At 51.3% G+C, this 21,201-nt stretch overlaps 1 protein-coding gene across 1 annotated transcript in view; it reads right to left on the reverse strand.

The window, feature by feature from the left end:
- Positions 1–21,201, reverse strand: part of PLXNA2 (plexin A2) — a 207,745-nt gene that overhangs the window by 147,526 nt on the left and 39,018 nt on the right. The gene's annotated exons all lie outside the window — the stretch shown is intronic.

Consider the following 21,201-nt stretch of genomic DNA (forward strand, 5'->3'; position numbering starts at 1 on the left):
CACTTTCCCGTCTGCGGTCAAGGGGTAAGGTTGCGGCTTTGGTGCATTTACTTCTGCCTTAGAGGAAAACCTGGATCCCAGCCAGCTCCGCTTCCATGCCAGGGTGGGGGGCGGTGCAGCTAGAAGCTCCGAGACCTGAGCCCTCCCTCCTTGCTGCAGGACCCCCTCTGTCATCAGTCAACTCCCCCCGCTCCTAGAAGACGAGTCTTCCCTGAGTCCGGGCAGGTGAAGGGATGGGGAGGCAGCCAAGAGGCAGGCAGCATCTGATGCCTTCCACCTCCGGAAAGAACATCTGGTGGGTCTTCAGTTTGCAGACGAGATGCCAATCCGGGAGATCAGGGGACAGCCAGAGGCAGGCAGCTGGGGAGAGGCTCACCCTGGAGAAGGTGAGGGCACGGGGGCACTGCCGGCCTCGACGTGTCCCAGGGCAAGCCACAAAGAGAAACCAGACACAGAATGCGTGTTGGGGTAGGAGGCCTCAGCAAAGCCATAAATACTTTGGAGCTGGAGTCTCCCTTTACAGATCATCTCCTCCCGCCCTTGCCCAGAGAAAGCAGGCAGAGCAGAGATTCAGAATCTCAAGGAGAGAAAAGGTCATCTGGTAGCATTCTCCTTCCACATTAAAGCCCCCGCCACCCATGCAACCCATCTCTTACTCCTCAAGATTTCCCGGGATGAAATATTTCCCCAAATGCTACAGCGTTTCCAGGAGGATCAAAGGGAACAACCAAATACCCGAGCCCTCCGTCAAATCCGTCCCTTCCCTCGTGCTGCCTGCCGCCCCGCCCCCACGCTGGGCTTCAAACACAGGAGGAAATTAGCACAAGGCCCCCTGTCATCACAAGCAGTGACTTGTGAACATGTGCTTGGGTCGTTTCTCCTCCACTACAAGAGGTTTGGGGCAGCTCACTGGGGGCCTGTTTTTTTTTTTTTTTTTTTAAAGAACTGTGTGTATGTTAAAGTCATTAAGGTTTGAAAAGGGGGTGGCGGGTAGGGGAGTAAAGGCCATTAGATGGGAAGAGAAGAAAAATGACCTGTCTTCAGGCTGTCAGCAGAGGAAACGCCTCTGCGCCAGGGAGTGGGAGAGGGGGTTGGGGTCGGGGGCTTGAGTGGGCACCTCTGCGCCCAGGTGGCTGAGAGCAGGGTGAAGGGAAAGGTTTCGTCCCTCAGTCCATGCCCTGGCCATGGCAGTGGCTATGGCAGCCTGGGCATGGATGGTCACTGTGCCTGTGTTAAAGACAGGGAAGAGCTGGGAGACAAAACAGAGCGAAAAAGAACTAACATGGACCGTGAGCTTCCTACACGTCAGGCATGGCATATGCACTCGCATCCACTTTCCAGTGAACCCCATTTTGCAGATGAGGAGACTGAGTCCCAGCGGTTAAGTACCTTGCCCGAAGTTACACAGTTAGCAAGTGGCAGACTGAGCCTGAAAATAAGGCCACAGGACACCACGGCCCACATCTTTGGAGACTTCGCTCCAGTTAAGACCAGCTCGTTGTATGGAGTTCCTGCCCCTCAAGAGTATTTGCGACCACCGCCCCCCACCCCAAAGCAGCCATGGGGAGCTGGGGCAGAAGACATCTCAGCTGGGGTGTGGGCAGCAGAGCAGAGGCCGCCGGGAAAGAATCCCAGCTGTTCCAGAACAGACCAGAATGTTCCTCTGGTCGGGGAAGCATTTGGTCGTTCCTTCTGCCCAAGTTTGAGAAGGGATCCTGAGGGCTGCGGGTTCCTCTGGAACCCCAAACTCCCAGCCTTCCAGCCCCATCCCCAAGCCCAGCGCTCACTCGGCAGGAAAACTCTAGCCTCCAGGCCCCAGCCTGTGACCTCTTCTTTCCTTTCAGACCTTAATGTCCCCCGCACAGGAGACAAATTTGCACGTGTGGTTCTCTGCAGCAACTTGGCTCTGTGCACTGCCATGAGGAGTGTCCCCAGTCCCTGCCTGGGGCACTGAGGAGCCTTTCTCCTCTCCTTCAAGGAGAGCCTGTGGCCTCCCCAGACACTTTGGTCACCTGCCCAGGCTGAGAAGAGCGGTGGTGGGGGGCAGTGGGGGAGCACAGGGGAAGGCCATGACTGTTTTCATATTCTCCCAGGTAGGCAGACCCCGACGGGGGAGTCCCGGTTCCCCAGAGCACAGGCTCCACATCATGGCTCCAGTGACAGCCCTTGTTTTCCTTGTTGGGGAAGTTCTGGAAGGATGAAAGTCTGATCCCACTGGCTGCTCCACAGGCCTCCTCTGCCAAAACATACTGTGAAACGACCCCTGACCTTCACCTCATACTTTCTCTGCTCCACCTCCCGTCAGCCCTGTTTGCCCCTCTCCTCCCCGGAGAGGGTTAGACAGCTCGGTAATTTAGGGATCACCAGCAAGAGAGGTGCAGAGGTCAGAAGTCAGCGAGGGGCTGGGAGGGGAAAGTCACCCCTGCTCTCTGGCGAGCCCCCTCCCTCCTCTTGCCACCATCTGCAGACCAGGCCCCCGCAGGGTTGGGAGGGTGGGGACCGGAGCTGGGGCCGGGAAGTGCTGCTGGACAGATACGAGGAGAACACGTGTTTTTTAATCCTGCCCCCCAAAATAACTCGAGATGCAAATGTACGCCTCCGATTTTCTTCTTTGGAAACTTTGCTAGGGAAGGAAAGGGTACATTCCCCTGAGAAGCGGCTGATGTTGGAAGTTCCTTCTACGATCTCACTTCAGTTCCTCCCTGCTATAGCTGCTACAGGAACAAAAGCCAAGCTACCCAGTCTGGGTCCTCTTTCTTTCCACCGCCTGTTCAGTCTAGCTCGGCACTTAGCTCGGCTCCAAACGCAGTGAGCGGTTCGACTCCCTCAGGGAGATGAGCAGCCAGCTCACATCTCTTCCTTGAGAAACTGGGACCACCAAAAGCCCACGAGAGGGTCTTACTGCAGTTCCAGAGCTACTAAAAGGGCTTTGCTCAGCCCCCGTGAATAGAATTTTCTGGAAATTCCATTCACAGAAGGTTAGCTCTAGAAGGGCCTTGCAGTGCTGTCTTCTCATTTCGTAGGTAGTGAAACTGAGGTGTATCGCTATCTTCTGCGGGTTGCAGAAATGAGAGCTCTTCAGCTGTCCGAAGGGAAGGGAAAGGGGCTTGAAGACCTGTCTTAAACTGACCAGAGCTACAGATGCATCTAGCACATCCGGGTTCTCGCCCACCGCCCCCCTGGGGAGGGGCAGCTCAGCCTGTCTCTGGGGAGAATCCGCAGCTGGACTGGATGGCCTAGTAAATTAACATAACTTCACAGGGAGGTCACCTACATGGCTGGGGGAGCCAGAGGAGTTCAAGGGGCTGGGATCAGAAGAAGGGACACTTTGCTCCCGCCAGGCTTTCTTCACATGTGGAATCTAGCCAGGGCCGCCAACCTCCTGGCCCAGCAAGAGAGCCTTTCCTCTCTTACTCCCACAGACCTGGAGGAATCGGGAAGGCTGAAGCCCAGGGGTGGGGAAGCAGGGATTTTTTCGGTCTGGTACGGGGAGTGCAAGCTCCTCTGGGGCTCCCTTCCCCTCCAGGGGTGAGGTCAGAAGAATAAAGGTCACAGATGGACCTGCCATTGGATGAGGGAGGCACATGTGTTCCTGCGTGCCTGGGAAGGAAGGGGGGTTTGACAACTCAGGCGGGGGAGAAGTCATCGATGGCTTGGAAAGCAGACAAGGTTCATCCTGAATCTGGAGGGGGGTGGGCAGTGGAGCCGGAGGAAGTCACTTGCTTGAATGTCACTAACATTTCATTTCACCCTCTCTCCGCCTTCCTGTCTCCTTCTTCGTCTCCCCTCCCCACCCCCACCCTCTGCAGCAGGGGACCAGGGGCAGAGGAAGAGAGGTCTGCAGGGCCTCTTTGACTCCTCTGACCATCAGGGGCCAGGAGCTGCTGCCCACAGGAGGAAAGCAAGTGGCGGAGACGGAGGGAAGGGGGCTGGCAGCAGCTGCAGCGTCACCCGGCCCTGTGTGCAACTCCCCTTCCCTCTGCCTCCTGGTCCCAGGCTGCGGGTGGGAGCCGGGCCAGGTGGGGTGGGCTTCGGTGGGAGGAGGGAGGGCAGGTGTAAGAATGTCACAACTCTTCTGTTCATGTTGCCAACCTGTATGCTTTCTTTAGACCCTGAGTCTCTGCTAGTAGGAAGCTAGTCAGTTTGCCCCGGGGAAGAGCGGGTGGCTGTCTGTGGCAGAGGAGGGGTGCAGGGGGCCGTGACAACCGGTGGGGTTTTTGGAATGATACCCTGCCTCCCAGCTGCACCCCCCCCCACCCCACTTCAGAACCAAGCAAGGTACACCAAGGGCAATCCTAGATAAGGTGGGCGTAGTGTCATTAGCCTGACTTACTCATCACACCCCGGGCCTCCACCAGGACGAGTGTGGGCAGGGAGGGGGACTGGGGACACGGACTAGGGATGAGGCAAGTGGTTATGTTTCAGTCAATTTGGAAAGTTGTTGACATGATAGAGATGGAATGAGAGATGCAGAGCCAGATACCGGGCGCGCCCAGCTAAACCTGCCACCCAGCTCACTCAGGGGCCCAGCTGCTCTCCCCACGTCAAGAGGTCCCCTGGCGGGTAGAAGTTGGGAAGAGCACATGTGCACACACGTGCACACATACACACTACAGACGGTCCCCCCGCACGTGCATGTGCACACACACCTCACACGCACACATAAACGCACAAACACACATAGACACACACCACGTAGTTGCAGGGAGATTCTGGAAAGGCTTTCTGGCCCATTCTCAGTAAGCCTCAGCTGTTCCTCCAGGCTCTGGCGGGGGTGGGGGGAGGGTGGGGAGGCCCAGCAGATGGTCCCAGCTAAGCCTGCAAGTCTCCCAGTGCCTCTAAATTCAGGGTCTGGGCCCCCCCAAGGCCAACAGTCCAATTAAGCTTTGTTCCCACAGGTGGAAAGCAAATGAATTCGGAGCCATTCCTTCCCTTCTTTCGGGCATCGAGCCCTCAGGCCTCACCCCTCCCCCTCGGCATCCTTGCAATTTCCCATATGGACTCATTGCCTCCCACACTCTGCTCTGAAGATTAGGTTACTCAGGGATCACAGACCCCCAGAAAGATTTCCTTCCAAGATGTCCTCTAGACCGCAGGGACCTGCCTGAAGAATTCAAAGGAAAACTCGGGGCTCAGAGGCTTGGTCCCCACTCGGGAGCGTCCCAGAGGGGGCCCCAGGGAATGGAAGCCAAAGATCTCTGAACCTTCCATTATGTTCCTGTTTCCTTCTGCCGAGGGCCTAGAAAAGCTGCAGGGAGACCCTGACACCGCCTCTCCTAGAGCTCCTCCTCCTCCCCGCAGAGCTCATGGGCATGACTGGCATAAATATATCCATACATCTCTCTATAAATACACACATCTTTAGCTATATATATCTTTTCTTCTAAAGACTTGGCAAGAATTCCCTAGAAGACTTTTCCATGACACAATAGAAAACCAGCAGAGTCATCGGTTTGATGGTTGCCTCAAACACAGCTTTGGGTTGACCTTCGCAAAGCTCCTTTGAACCCTGCTTCCCATAACTGAACCCCTCTAGCCCTCACCGGCCTCCCAGCGCCTGGCAACCGGAAAGTAAAGCTCAGTTTCCTGAAGCTGCCACTTCATTCCTTGTTGGCCTCTGTCCGAAAGCAAAAAAAAAAAAAAAAAAAAAAAAAAATCCATTGCTTTTGACCTATCATCTTAAAAAAATAATGGGCTCAGTATCTGAGCTCCAGCTGGCAGCAGGAGGAATTAGCTGGGTGACAGGATCCCAGGGCACTGAGGGACAGTGTGGGTAAGGATGGGCTGCTGGAGGTTTGGGAGGGGGCTAGACCTCCGTGGGCAGCATGATGGGGAGCACTGAGTAGGCATCTATCAAGGCTTAGGAACCACTGGGGTACCACTGGGGCCATGAGCAAAGCTGTGGTGGATCGGCTTGACGGCTTCTTTGACGGCTTCTGGAATAAACAGGAGAGACTCCAGGGTCTAAGAACAGGGCCGGAAAAGCCACTCAGGTAATGACTTTCCACAGGAGCTCTCATTAGGCACAGGTTCTGAGAACCCTATCTTCATCAGCCTGCATCAACATTTGTTGGAAGAAGGCCCAGGAAGGGAGGAGGTAATGACTGGCTCTTCCATCTCTCTTTTCCTCTCTCTTTTTTTCCCTTCCACTACTAAAGGTGGGTGGAGACGGCCCCTGCGACCTTTCTTTGAGGCAAGGAGATCCCAGCCACAGGCTGATACGGTAGTTAATCCCTAAACAGTTTTTCTTTTCTTGATTTTCAAAGTGGGGGTTGGAAGAGGGGCTTCATAAGTGGAGAGTGGAAAGTGCAAAGGAGAATCAACAGAGAAATGCAGAGAAAACGTAATTTGGCAAAAACCAAACAAATTTCAAAGCCCCAGCTCCACCTCCTGTAGCCTTTCTTGCTTAGTATTCTTTTCTTCTTTTTTAAATTTGGGCTGTTATCCTTGCAAGGGAGAATGCCAGCAGGTGTTGCTGGCAGCTGTTTAATGACAGTGTCAAGAACGTCTTTCAGGAAGGGAGGCTTGGAGGTAGGGGGTGGTGATGGAGAAAATGGGGAGGGGGAGGAGGGAGAGGCCCCCCATCTGCAGAGAGGTGGCTGAGGAAGGGAGCGCCGTTCTGAGAACTGCAGTGTGATTTCGTACAAAATTCTTCCTGTAGGAAGTAAGGGGAAGGGACAAGAGGCATCTTTCAGTGTTTGCAGGACCTCAGAATTTTGAGCTGGAATTACGGGCAGTGCGCTGTGTCTTTGGGCAGATATCTTGGCTCCTCTACTCAGCAGCTCCCACTTTCATCCTTATTGTGAGTGACCATCGTGAGGATTAAATAAAAGGACCCGGAGACCCTTGGAGACGGATCCCAGCAGACCCCAGGGGTGATGAACCCTGCAATTATTCCACATCTGGAAAAGGTAATGGCTCCCAGGTTGGCAGGGGAGGGCCGGGGACCAGAGAGAGGAAGCTGTTTTTTGTTACCTAGCCGATCTCTGTTCCAGGCTGCGTGAGAGGCTGGATTTGGAAGATGGCAGGGTGGTGGCCACAGAGCCTTAAACAACCAATGCATTCCTCAGAAACCACCAAAGTCTGACATCCTTTTCTGCTCTGTGCTTACACAGCTTCTTTCCCTCAGGCTGACCTCCTGGAGGCAAACCTGAAAGTCTAACCCATCAAAAACCCTCCTTGGTAACCAGCACGGTGGGAAGAGGTCCTGAGGTACTTTGCCCTCCCTGAACTGTGGCGACACTTCTTGTTGGGACAATGACTGACATTTTGTGCAAGGTCCTCACGGGGACACATAGTCTTATAAATAACTTACAGATTTCAGGTTCTCTCTGCAAGGCCTTTCTCATTCTAGGTTTTTGTTTTTGTCTTAATGGAGGCGGCATTTTCACTTTGCATTGCATAGGTCACCTATGAAACTGATGGGGGGGAAGGGCACGGCTTTGGGACAGCAGGGAAAGCAGGTGACTGTAATCACCCCGGTCCTAGGACAGTCAGGGTACAATGGTGGTCAGCTCCAGAAGTGTGTCCCCAGGGTCTGAGGCTACCAGTAAGACGCAGGGGGCGGGGAAGGGGAGAGCACTGACCCCTTCTATCTGGACAGCAGTGTGCAGTTTTCCAGATGTTTCCACACATACTATGTCTCACTAAATCTGTCCCTTATTCCTGTGAAGCGGGAATCGGAATTATCAAGGCCTCCCTTTTATAGGTAAGGGACCAGGATGACTTCTTTGAGGTCATGGCTGTACAGTCAGCCTAGAGCCCAGACCACTCAGTTTCTGGACTTCTTTTCCCCAGCTTCATGTTGTTTCAGAGCCAGAGCCTCTGACAGAAGGGTGCACCATGTCCCATCTTCAAGGGAAGCAGGAAGGAGGAAAACATATCCCATGCCTTCAAACAGATTGTAGGTGCCTGAGGAAATGGCCCTTGTTCTAATAGTCTTTTATATATCCCATGGCCCATAACCCACAGTCTTCCAAAAAAGTGGTTTGAATGGCTCTTTTGGGTTAGGTTATAAGGAAGGACATAAGGGAATTGAGGTGTCATGGGGAGTGGTGAACTTTGAACCACAAAACGAGGGTTTATGTCAAAGGCTCCAGGACGGACTGACTGAATAATCCAGTGGGGATTTCGTTTACTGCATCTTCTAGCAGGAGGTAAGAACATCCGCCCCTAGAACTGCTATCAGAAGGGACTGAGATGACGCATGGAAAAGTACGCTGCACTCTGTGATGCAGGACCTTGAGGTTCAGGGGCTCACAGGTCAGACAGCAGAGAGATAAGGAAGTTTCACCTCTGAGGGCCCTCAGAGCATCGCTCATGCTCTCCTGCCCCAGGTGGGCTGAGGGTCGTGTGCCAGGATTGGAAGAGTGGGCTAAGGTGGAGGGGGAGCTAGGGGTCTGGTGCATGGTAAAGATTTTTTTTTTTTTTCAACCCAGCAGGGGACCCAACACGGGGCTTGAAATCATAACCCTGAGATCAAGACCTGAGCTGAAATCAAGAGTCAGATGCTTAACTGAATGAACCACCCGGTCACCCTACCCTCAGAGTCCTAAATGATTTCGTCTTTGAAATAATGTTTTCTGAACAGGTATTTCTCCAAAGAAGACATCCAACTGGCCAAAAGACACATGAAAACATCCTCAACATCACCCGGCATCAGGGAAATACAAATCAAAACCACAATGAGATGCCACCTCATACCCATCAGAATGGCTAAAATTAACAAGCCAGAAAACGACAGATGTTGGAGAGGATGCAAAGAAAGGGGGAACCCTCCTACACTGTTGGTTAGAATGCAAGCTATTGTAGCCACTCTGGAAAACAGCATGGAGGTTCCTCAAAAAGTTGAAAATAGAGCTACCCTATGACCCAGCAATCGCACTACTGAATATTTACCCTAAAGATACAAACGAAGTGATCCGAAGGGGCATGTGCACCTGAATGTTTATAGCAGCAATGTCCATAATAGCCAAACTATGGAAAGAACCTAAATGTCCATCAACAGATGAATGGATGAAGAAGACGTGATATGTACACACACACACACACACACACACACACACACACACACACACAGGAATACTATGCAGCCATCAAAATAAATGAAATCTTGCCATTTGCAATGATGTGGTTGGAACTCGAGGGTATTATGCTGAGCAAAAGAAGTCAACCAGAGAAAGACAATTATCATAAAATGTCACTCATATGAGGGATTTAAGAAACAAAACAGAGGATCACAGGGGAAGAGAGGTAAAACTAAAACAAGACAAAACCAGAGAAGAAGACAAATCACAAGAGACTATTAATCATAGGAAAAGAAACTGTGGGTTGTTGGAGGGGAGGGGCTTGAAGGGAAGGGGTTCCTGGGTTGTGGACATTAAGGAGGGCACATAATGTAATGATGGAATGAGCACTGGGTATTACATAAAACTGATGAATCACAGACCGCTACCTCTGAAAGCAATAATACATTATATATTAATGAATTGGATTTAAAGTAAAAAATGAAGAAAATTAATTATAGTCCTAAAAAAAATGATACGCCTTCTGAAAGGGTCAACTGCTGCCACTGCTTAATGGTTCCGGGCCATTCTTTGGGTCCTTGCTGGGTTGATGGGTAAATACAGATGACTCTTCTTTACATGATCACTCTAGGGGAGGTGGTGGTGGCTGTGGTCTCTGTCAGCTGACTCGCAGCAGAGATAGGGCCAGACGTCAGTCTGTGCTTCACTCAGGTGCCTGGGCTGTCCTATACACAGGGCCCCTGAAGAGACCCAGAGCACAAAGGGAGGTCCAGCAGCGGGGGTGCACTGACTACCCCTTCCCATCTGTCTGAGCCTCTGGAGGGAGCCAACTGGGGCTGAGGCAGGGGGAGGGCCACATTGGCTAGCCTTTCCCCAGTCCTCCCTCTTTGCCAAGCACCATGCGAAAAGATGAACATCCCGACCTCATCTAGAGGTTGACGCACCCTTCAAAGTAGGCATCATCACTGTCACTCTGGAGATGGAGGAACTGAAGCTTGGTAAAGTTAACCAATTTCTCCCAGACCATCTCCCCAGCAGGTGGCAAAGACAGAATTTGCAACAAGGTGGTCTGTTTTCAGAGTCCACATTCTTCCCATTACACACACGGCCCCTGTCCAAACAGCTCACCAGTCAGGAGCTACCAATAAAATACCACACCTCCTACGGTCAGCACTAAATCAGCACGAGGAGAAGCTGGAGGCTGGCGGGGAAGAGATCTTTATCAAGACACTTCGGGAGTAGGAGAAATAATTCCACCCTCCTCCCAGCCAGAGGGTTGGCTGTGTGTGTGAGATGAGAAACATTTTGTGGGGAGGGGAAGGAGGGTACAATCTCAGGCTCCCATCACCACCCACACCAAAATAAACCTGAAGGCGAACCACGGTCCTCAAGGATTTTGCTCAATTGCTTCTGTGCGCCTCTGTGAGGTTACGTGGGGGAGAGGGAAAGAAGGAGGCGGGAAAGGGAAAGTAATATCTTTTTCCATACCCAATGGCATTTATCAACTACACTCTCCTCCCCAAACTTAGGCTTCTCGCTCGCTCACCGATTTCCTGTTTTCTCCTTCCCGACCTTGCGCAGAGAGCTGGCATAGTTTTGAATGAGTCTAGACTTCGGGGCCAGGCCCCCTGGGTTTGGTCTCCAAACCTCCCACCCCACTGAGCTGTCCGTTAAAGACAGACTCCGTGAATGAATGGGGAAATAATTTAACCTCCCCGAGTCTTAGTTTTCTTATCTGGAAAGATTCACGTCACCATTCCTGTGTTATAGGGCGCCCAGAGGGCGTGAAGGAGGCGAAGCGCTTAGCACCGTGATGGGCACATCATCGATAACAAATGTTTGGAGCCCTGACCAGAGCTTCCCAGCCTCCGTCCTGCTGACATTTTGGACAGGCTCCCATTCTGTTGCGTGGGCTGTTCCGTGCCCACGTGAGATGGCTAGCAGCGTCCCCAGCCTCTACCCACTAGATACCCCGAGCACCTATAAGGACCCAAAATGTCTTCTGGACAGTTGCCAAACATCCATGGACTCGCCCCAGTTGAGAAAATGGCGGCTGCATGTAATTAACGGTGGCATTACCACAAGGTGATACATTTGAAGGCACATAGTGGGCACAGATAGAAACGGTCATTTTTCTGAATGGGTGATCGAATGTATGAATGAGCCCACTACCTAGTAAAGGGTGTTGTTCTGCATCTTCAAACTCTTGGCAGGAGGCATGCCATCTACTAAGTGCTATACTCTGGAAGTCTGATGGACTCACAAAGGGGTCTGGGAGGGAACCCAGCACCAACCCCCCCAACCCCTTAGTATCTCTGCTGCCAGCTGTCTTTGGGTGCGGACCTGGGCTTTGCTGGTGGAGCACTGGAGGGAGTGAGGCTGCGAGCTGAGTGAGGCTAAAGGCAGTGTCCCCTCTGGGAAGGGCCAGTCCCAACGGGATTTGCTGACAGCAGTGATGACTCGAATTTCTGGGTATGAGATGTGACTGCTGGAATCATCTGCACTTCCCAAAGGACCTCTTCGTTAGCCACGGCTGGTCATAGACATCGACAGGAACCCCCAAGTCCTACTGTGCCTGGAGGCATAGCACACACCTGCGAGCCCCTCTGACTAGAAGATGACTTTGCACTGGAACAGAGCGATGATTCGGGTCCTAGGATTTCTTCCTTCCTCTCCTCTCCCCACTCTCCTTTCTTCCTTTCTCAACAGATACTGAACATTGGCTACAGTACTTGGCACTCTGGATACAGGGATGACAATCGCGGCCCGTCTTAAAATTGCTGAAGGGCAGGGACAAGGGAAAGGGCCATGACGATACATGGGATAATAACAGGGAACATGTTCTGCCCACTTAGTCTCTCATGGACATGGATCTGCGTGCTTCACACGTGGACCCTCATTTACGTGTCCCTTGCAACAAGCCTTCGAGGCAAAAACCATGACCATCTCCAGCCTGCAGACGGGGAAGCAGGCACAGAGAAGGGAAGGACTCTTACTGTATCACCATACGTGAAAGGGCAGGATCAGGAGTGGAACCCAGGACACCGTGGCTCTTGGACCTGAACTCTTCTTAACCATCGTGCTCTTCTGCTGACAGCCATGTGACCGGGGTGGGGGGCACAGAGTGAGCAAAGGGGAGGCTTCCTGGAGGCAGTGAGGCCACAGCCTCTTGAAGATGAGAAGGTACTAGCTGGGCGAGGGGAAGGGAGAGGTGGCCCTAGCCTGAGAGAACAGTGAGAACGTGAGAAGGAACAGAGAGACACGCCAAGGTTCCAGGAAACAGTTCCTCCCCTACCAGCATGGACGCCCCACCCTCAGTCTCCTGGCTAGGTTAGGGCCCAGCCAGTGGATAGGACTCCTACCTTCTGACTTGGCCTGGTCCTGGGCACACCCCCTGGGAACCACCTATTCGGCCTCCTCTCCCAGCCCTTACTGATTGGGCTTTGCAGCCAAGCCTGGGACCTCTGCTCTGTCTCTCACTGGTGTCGTCTTCCCCAACCTGCAAGCCTCATCTGCTCTCCCTCTGGCTCACCCTTTGCCCTGATCAAGGTTCTTGCAGCCTTGCCTTGTTCTGCTGCTACTGACACCAGGTGTGTGTGTGTGTGCGTGCACATACACACAGGTGGGGGGGTCGGGGGCGAGAATGGTGTGTGTGTGCCTGCCACAAGGCGTGCACACCGTGTGGATGGGCAGACAAGCCCACCATTTCATCATCTGTCATTTGAACCTGTTTTTTGGATTAAAAGAGGGTGGAACTGGGGGATTGGAGTGGTCACTCTAGGGCTCAACGGCACATCGTTTAAAAGCCATCGGACAAGGAGGCTTCACGTTTTAGGATCACACACAGCTTTGAGAATCTTATGAAAGCGATGGGCTGTCTACATAAAAATTATAGACATGCAAGTGTTTACAGTTTTTTGTTCTTTGTTTTTTTGTTTGGGTAGATCATGGTCCCTTTGAACCCTAGAACACAGGTTTTAAATGCCGTACATTCAACTTCTGCCATATTTCCTATTGGGTCTCCCTGCCTCTGTGCCTTGCAGAGGAGTGTCCTAAGATGGGGTGGGCGGCTATGGTACCATGAATGGTGAAACCAGACAGACCCGGCTTTGCTTCATTTGCTTGAAAGAGCAGAGGCCCCAGGTTTGAGCACCGCTTTCTACAGCAAGGGTATTAACACTGCTCCCACACAGCCCTAAGGGGTCTGGCTGTCAGAAATGATCTCTGCCTCAGTTTCCACACTACATGCATGCTAGTGAGCTCACTTATTTAGGTGATGATTAGGACAATGGGTGGACATCAAGGTTCCACTGTAAGTGTCACTGCTGGGTGATGCTGGGCAAATGACTTGACTCTTCTGGGCCAGTTGGCCATGGGCTTGTTAGGATGACAACATGAGCTCGGCATGGGTAAAACATACATGAAAGCTGTTTGTGTTCCTCAAACCACTGAACAGGTTTAAGGGTGTTCTCCTTATCTTGGCATGCAGAGACGAGGGGGAGATTCATACCGAGAGGTATGGACTGGGAACCAGAGAGGATAATGGAGATCACTCTTCCTTAAAAGCGACAAATTCAGGCCCCGGATATATAATGAACTGCCCGGTCATCCATCGATGAGACCTGGGGGGTGTGGGGGGAGCTCATAGCTCAGGACAATCCTAGCAACATCCGGTGACTCTGGAGGCATTTGCTCTCTCAGCGAAGGGCAGACTCAGGGAGCAGCCTCCCTGGTCCTTTGTGTTCAGGATACTACGAGGTACAAATCAACTTCCAAGTTCTCAGTGATGGGAAAACAAGAAGGTTCTTCATTGGGTGTGCTTGCTGTTAATGAGCTGATCAGTCGGAGGGAGGAAGGGGAGGGTGGAAAACCCAGTGAAAATGAACAATCCCTACCCAGAGTCACCAGAGTGCTCTGTACCGCCCGTCTGACGTCTGTGTTTTATGCAGTGCTCAGGCTGCTGGTGCCTGGGGCCCGCAGGCAGGTTTATGAGATTAAAGCCCAGTGCCCAATAAATAATTTAGCAGCTTACTGCAAAAAAACCTACACGCAGTATAATAGCTACTATCTCCAGCAGTCTGATGTGTACATACATTTTAAATGCACATCACTTTCATCTACATGTTTCCATTTGATGTGGAGTCCAAAACCAAATAAGGAGGAGAAAAAGAACGTCACCTCCACCTTCTGTCTACGTCCTGCCCCCAAGATGGGGCTGATGAGAAAGAAGACTAGTCGATGCACTAAGAATTCAGGGCTTTGCCGGCTTTTCTTTTCCACATCCCACCCCCTCTTATCTTTGCTCTGTTCTTTGCTTTCGGTGCTGTTTGTGCATGTAGGAAGCATCTGAAATCTCTGCTAGACCAATTATTCATTCTGAATTTGGTTTTCTTCTCCCAGGGGCGCCTTTTAGGGAGCAAAGCTGGCTCCAGGTGCTGTCTCCTACGGCGTCACAAGTGACTTGCTTGTGGGTGCAGCTCGGAAGCGGAAATAAATATCACTGCCACGGCCACCGGAGTCCCGGCTGAAGTTTTAATGAGCCAGAAGCAGTGGTAACTGATTGGTAAGAGCCAGTCTCAGGCACGAGAAAGAGGAAGAGTACTGGAAGAGGAGGAGGAGGAGTGTCACAGGGAGAGAGGCTGGGAGAAGGCAGAGAAGCTCACAGGGAGATGCTCCCAGATCCAGAAGCATCAATGGGAGATGAGTCGTACATAGTAATCTACATAGCAACATGACTAGGCAGGAGAAGAATAGACGCCAAGGGGAAGCAAACTCTTCTCACTGGAAAGTTTACTGGTTCTGATCGCAGTTACGGGACGAGTGGCCTCAGTGGAGGAAGACAGCCATGAAGGAGAGTGGCAGGGCAGCCCTTGAGCTTTCTTGGAAATCTGGAAGGCATCCATTTCCACACCAGCCCCTCGACTGTCCTTCTGTGGGTGGCACCTAACCAAGACCACTGGCCTTGCACAGATAGCACCAAGCTTACCCCCTCCCCCTTTTTGCACCTCCTTGGCCTTGGACGCATTTACTGCCAGTGGCTGTGGTTTATCTCCCGTTGTTTATGGTCTGGGACAGGCTGCCTACAAATAGCTCCCCAAAGAGTGGGGAAATGCAGGCATCTGCCATTCTGTGAAGCTCTTTCCAGAAATGAAAAGGACAGTCATAAAATGTTGTGCGGGGGGGAGTGGAGGGTGGGTAACATGCATCATAAAAAGCGTAATGGACTAATGCTAATACACAGACTGGCTCCAGCCCAGGGGTGTCTGCTGAGCTCAGACATAAATATTGGGGAGGCACCAAGGAGACAGATTTTTTATTTCTTTGATTTGATGGTAGGGGGAAGTTGGGCATATTTTTTCCTCTGTTTCTCTGACTGTGGCCATTCCTCTGGGAATACCTCCAGTCTGTCTGACACTGAAGCCCCTCAGTGTTTTATGGCTTCCAGAGCAGAGAGACTCCCGGAAAGACCGGAGGGGCAGGAGGATCTGTGGGTACATGGCATTGCATCACAGGGTGAGTCAGTTTTGGGTTTTGTTTGTATCATTCCAAGATCTTACGGGTGACAAGAGAACCAAATAGGGGGAGAGTAATTATGTTGAATGTGTGCTTGAATGAATTTATGAGTAACTATGCGCTTGCCCAACATCAGGTTAATTTCCAATATTAAAGGACTAATATTATCTGATTAATGTTTTCTACTTAGTGAGAACAAAAACAGCAGTGACCCTGACCATAACCCAACAAGAATCTCCATGTCCTCGCAGCTTCAGGTATGAAGAGTAGGACCCTTGGTGGTTAATTAATGAAAAAGTCAGGTACTTGGGGATTCAGCCACACTCTCTGTTTTCTAGAGTTTTATGTGGAAAAGTACCTCCATCTCTGGTCAATGGCGGCCATTGGCCAATTGCTGTCTACCCACACACGTGCCTTTAAGTATGCCCTTGCGTAGAATGGCCAAATGTACGGTGTATGTGTGAGGCAGAAGGCAGAAATGTACACAAATCCTGTGTCAGAAGAGCCTCTTCTGGGTGAGGCTAACGTAGTCTTGCCCCCTCCTCCATGGCCTGGAAGTACTCAGTGCCTGGGAGGGGTGCGGGGTCTGTGGGTCCTGACCTTGAGGATAGATTTGGTCCACCCAAAAGCCTGGACTGCTGGTAAGCAGGAGAAAGAGCAGAAGCTATGGGGCGAAAAGAAGCCCTTGTGTTTCAGGGTGAGTTGAGAGGGCCGAGGGCCTCTGGAACTCATGTTCCGGTACCCCATCTGTTCTGGAGGAATTCATTTTCCATGTGCTGTCCCTGAGCACGGGTGGCAGAGAACGTGGTGTTCTTCTGAGGCCATGGGCACCGAGAGCCACCCCTTTGTCTTCTGAACCTGGGTCTACGTGACAGGAGACAGAGAAGTGGGGAGTGGGAGCTGTTCTTAGGTGCAGAAGACCTGTGATAAGCAATTTAGATACGTCCTGAGCCTTATTATCATCTTTATGAAGCAGACATTACTATCATCACCTTCAACTCCAAGTTTCCAGGAGGTTAAGTAACTTAGCCAGGGTTATATGCTTTATAAATAGTAGGGAGAGGACGTGAGCTCAAACCACTGTCTTCTCATGATGACTTAAAAATATGAAAGGGAAAAAAAATCAATAAATGATGATTTGGAGGAAAATTAAACTCAGTTTGAAGGTCAAAAGAGCAGGGACTAATGCATCCCTTCTGTTGAGGGGCACATATTGTTATTCTAAGTGATAAGGCAGGGGGTGGGGGCGTTCCCACATGTTCTATCTTAGCAGAAGGCTTGAGAAGCCTTGGGTGTGTGATGAATTACTCAGATTGAGGGTGAATGGGGCAATGGGGCCCTCTTGAACTGGGGGCCTGATCATAATCACAGGCAGGGCTCCCCAGTAAATAAATATGCTACAAATTTACCCAGAGAAGAATCTTGTCATTCTTTCCCATCACGGGTAGCAGCAGGTTCTTTTAGGTATGAGGTTAGCTGGAGCTCTGTGGTCCAGGGAGCTCTCAGGGAGAGGGGCCTTGAGATCAGTTGTGAGTAGGGGTCTTGCCTAATCATCTGTCCAATTGGGCCTCTCAATAGCCCCATCAGGGGCTTGGCTTAGATCTTTGAACCAAGCTTAGAGCTTAAAGAAACATTCTTTTTCCCTTAGTTGACTCATGGCCACCTTAAAGTCTGAAACAGAAGATTCAGTCTCTCAGCCTAAGCTGACTCTTAGTAGATTAGATTTAGGGAAGACCTTCCTGATTATGAGCTTGACCATGAGCTCCCACCTTCCTGCTGGAGGCTTGACCATGAGCAACCACAATAGGCTCTGAAATAGCCATTTCTACCGACTTTACAGAGCTGGAGACACACCTCGTCGCTGTCCACAGCAGTGGGCAGGAGGGAACCTTTCCTCCGGCCTCACCTTGGCTTGCTGGTATTTCAGTAAAGGCCCAACACAAATATAGAATGTATAATTTTCACATCATTCTTGGCAAATCCCAGGTGCACCCCATTAGCAGAGTTCCAAGGATGCCATTCTCTATCAAGGAAAAGACGCGGCATCGTAGTGCTTAGCTCAGGGCCCTATTAATAGCAATCCTAATTATATGGCTGCAAATTTAATTCATAGCAATGATTAGTGTCAGAATCAAAGGCATCAGGCATCAATATTGATGGAACTGCATAAGCCCCATAAACAGAGAACAAGCATTCGGGCCCATCCCCCTAGCGGAGGTTTGCGGTTAACTATTGCATTAATGTCTCTTCCAATTTCGCCAGATCAAAATGACTCCATTTTTCAGTGTCCTCCAACCACCCCCCTGGAACCTTTGCCCTGCCAGCTCTGAATGGGTATGACTGGCACACAAAAGATCCCAGACAGCATCTTTGAAGAAGAGCCCGGGGCCTCGGAGGGATGCACGGGGGATGGGCCGAGGCCCCCACACTTTACACAGCAGCTCTTGGCCTTGTCAGCAACACTCCTTTGTCTTCCCTTCAGAAAGCTCAAGGCAAACAATGATGCCTGGAGAAAGGGGAATCAGCTGGGGACTGTGTGTGGCACAAAGGGCTGCCACCCCATCCATTGTGGCCTGGGCTGAGATGGGTGGGGAGGGGGAGGACAAGGCCTGAGGGGGTGACACAAGGCAGCGTGTGCCGAGGTGACAGCTGCCATGTCCCGGGTTCCCAGGGTTCCACTTTTGCCGGAAGGAGTGCAAAGCGTTAGCCCTTCCGTGCTTCTCTCGTGCCCCTCCTTGCCTCTCTCTGAAGGGCAGGTGGTAGGTTACAGAGGGACCCATGGGATGGAAGAGAAGGCCAACTGAGTGCTCAAAGCCAGGGCAGACCAGAGCACAGGTCTGGACTCAGGTTCCAGCTCTCCACTGAGAAGCCCTGTCACTGCCAAGTTATTTCACTTTGTTGAACCTCAGTTTATTCACACGGAAAACAGAGTATGGATCCTTAACTTACAAAGGTATTAAGACACTTCACTGAAAAACACTTAGCTCAGTACTTAGCACATAGTTAGTGCTTGACTGATAATACAATCCCCCCCTCCCACTAAATGGCATGCCTAGAGAGGACAAACATGTGAGACCTGAGATTCCCAATTCAGTGTCCCTCTGATAGGTCAGAACACCTTAGCCCCAACGCAAGCATTCTGTGGTCAAGCAGGCCTCCTTGCTGGCCAGGACCTGCTAAGATCCTCAAGCATGCAGAGTGGGCTTGGGGATGCTGGTCACCCCAAAGCAAGGCTATGTGGTCAGGCCCACGACAGACCCTTGTCCCGGGGAGACATGATCCCACAGGTTCTGCTTAGGGAATGCTTGTATGTCAGGGAGAGGTGGAGGTGTATCTGGTGTTTTGTGCAGAGAGAACATTCCTCCATATGCCAGAGAGAGAAGGGACCAAACACTGGACTTGAAGCACCTGAATTCGAGTCTTGTCTCTAATGCTAAGAACCTGGGTGATTTTGAACGGATTGTAGGCATCAGCTGTCTTAGTAGAAAATATAACAATAAATAATCTCACTGGCCCAAAATCTTTGTCTGGACCAGTTTTCTGAGACCCTTTCTAGGTATAAAATCAGGGTGAGCTTCTAACCTTGTATGAGGGAATCCACCTTCTCCCCGGCCCCTCCGGGCCATGCTCTCACCTACCTTGAACTATAAAGGTGAGAATCCCTGATTAGTTACTAAAGCCTGTGGGTGCCATTGCTCCTTCCAGGTTAGGTGGGGACACCTGGCTGGTGGCAGTAGCGTTTGATTTAAAAACCCAGAACACGGTATAGGAGTGGTGGCTGATTGGGGCATCCACAGAGGCTCTGGCTCCTGAACATCTACCCCACCCTGGAGCCTAGAGACCTTTCTCCTGTGGCCGGAGAGGGACAGAATCCTAGGAAGGGCTCCAAAGGACAGAAACTCAGGTTGACCTTCACCACCACGTGTCTCCATGGATTTCCTGCTTCTCTGAGCCACATGATGGAAGGACACATGATAAGAAGGAAACAGAAGTTCAAGCAGCTGCAAGCTTCTGGCTTCATCCTCTTGAACCACAGAAGGGACCTAAGCATCTGCTGGGCCCATCTCCACCTGAAATACTTGTAGCTCTGGTTCCAGTTCCCACATCTTCCCTCGATCGTCCCTGTGACCCAGAGCCAGTCCTTAACCTCTCTGAATTTCTGTATCAACCTCTGCAACAGAGCAGAGAAATATCCCAGCCCTTCCTAGTCATCAGAAAATGACATGGGAATAATGAGCTAATAGAAGCCTGGGGGATCTGGGCCCCGGAAAAAGAGCCTGATAATAGCACAGAAGTGGTAGCAGCAATAAGACGCGTGAGAGTCACATTCGTAGCAACAGCAGCAACGGCCATCATTTATTGAGCACCTACCACGCCTTGGGCTCTGTATCAGGTTCTTTATATCTGCTGTGTCTGCCATGCAGGCATCAGGGGGCCAGCGGAGGAAACTGAGCGCTCCCGCCCCGCCCCCAACCTCCATAGTTAATCCGAGGCAGAATGGACAGCCCTAGGACATGGCGGTTGGCTTGGGAGCATGCACAGGACAGAGAAGGGCTCTGTTGTAGTTCATTCTGCTAAGCGGCAAGAGCAGCTGGCCACTTCCCCCAGCCCCGCCCTGGGGAGGGGTCCGTTCATATTGTTTGTGCAACTCTCAGAAAGCTCTCACTGGTGACTAATGCAGCTGGATGCCAATGTCCAGCAGGATTAGATTAGTTCGGCTCAGCTGGTCTAGTCTTCGAAGTATTTTTTCCCATGACTCAGGGCTGGGGAGGGGAAGGGGGCAGGATTCTCTTCCTCCTTCTGACCTTGCAAACATGTCACTAAAAAAGGAGGCTGATCTGACAGCTCCACTCCCCCAGAGAACCAGACAAGAAGTGGGATTTGGGGAAAGCCTCAAAGCAGTTAGTAATAATAACGCAAAGCACTTTTGTGACAAGCACTTAATAGGAAGTACTTTCCGTACACAATTTCATTTGGTCCTTCCAACAACTATGCAAAAGTGTTTATTGCTACCCCACTCCACAGAAGAAGAAAATCGAGGCTCATGTGTTAAAGTCGCAATAGTAGTGATATTTAAAGAGCAAATACGCTCAGATCCCACACCATACTGTACAGGAATTATTTCACCATGCTCTGTTTTTTCTACCAGCCCCTACTCTCTTCCAAACATACTATATGTTGTGCTGACTTACTCTTTTCTTTTCAGTCTGTCTTTGGACAGGGAGATAAAATCTTCCCGAGGGCAGGCATTTTGACAGATACCCAGACAATGGCACACAGTAGGTACTCAGTCATTCTCGGCTCAACAACGAATCACTGGACTGAATTCTCAGCAGAAGCTTGCGAGGCGAGTACTGTCACTGCTCACGTGTTACAGACAAAGAAAGCGGCCGAGCGTCAGGACATATCCCGTAAGCCACCTACACGTGCTTATGCAAGTCAGTTTCTACCTGAAAGCAGAGGAACGGAACCAGTGGCCTTTGGAGGTCCCCTCCGCACCCAACATACGTGTGCATGTCCTCTATCCACAGGCAAGCATGCCTCAATGGCCTGAAAAGATGTGCTCTGTATTTTCCCAAAGATGAGAGCTCTGTAAATATCAGCACCTTGGTCCCTGACAAATGCTGCCTGGCCTTATGTGGGTCACCTGGATTCTGCGAGC

This window comes from Mustela nivalis, assembly GCF_964662115.1.
Source record: "Mustela nivalis genome assembly, chromosome: 16".
NCBI classification, from domain to species: domain Eukaryota; kingdom Metazoa; phylum Chordata; class Mammalia; order Carnivora; family Mustelidae; genus Mustela; species Mustela nivalis.